Source organism: Arabidopsis lyrata (assembly GCF_000004255.2).
Source record: "Arabidopsis lyrata subsp. lyrata unplaced genomic scaffold ARALYscaffold_2, whole genome shotgun sequence".
Classification (NCBI taxonomy): Eukaryota; Viridiplantae; Streptophyta; class Magnoliopsida; order Brassicales; family Brassicaceae; genus Arabidopsis; species Arabidopsis lyrata.
This window is the reverse complement of record NW_003302554.1, coordinates 18,165,664-18,166,217: the sequence shown is the minus strand read 5'-3', so window position 1 is coordinate 18,166,217 and position 554 is coordinate 18,165,664.

Here is a 554-nt window from a genome sequence, read left to right as displayed (position 1 = left end):
CGAAAAATGAGAAGTCTCCTCGTTTATGCTTTGAGCTACTATTGATCCCTCAACTTTGCTAAGATTTTTTACTTTTTTCTTCAAATGGAACATATAACGCTCAAAAGGATACATCCACCGGTACTGAACTGGACCGCCTAGTGCTGCTTCACGAGGTAGATGGATAGGCAAGTGCTCCATGACATCAAAGAATGATGGGGGAAATAATTTCTCCAAATTGCAAATGATAATCGGGATATTATCTTCAAGTGTATGTAGTCCTTCGACTGTTAGAGATCTTGAACACAAATCTCTAAAAAATGCACCTATCCCTGCAATTTAATTAATAACTGTAAACAAAAAAAGAATATATACATGAATAATAACATATTAAAATAATTGAAAGATAAGTTGTTTGTACCTGCAATTGCTTCATGGACAACATTTGGTAGGAGTTGTGTAAACGCAAATGGTAGTAAACGCTGCATGAAGACGTGACAGTCATGACTTTTCATCCCAGCTAATCTACCACTGTGATCATCAACACAATATGATAGATTTGATGCATAGCCATC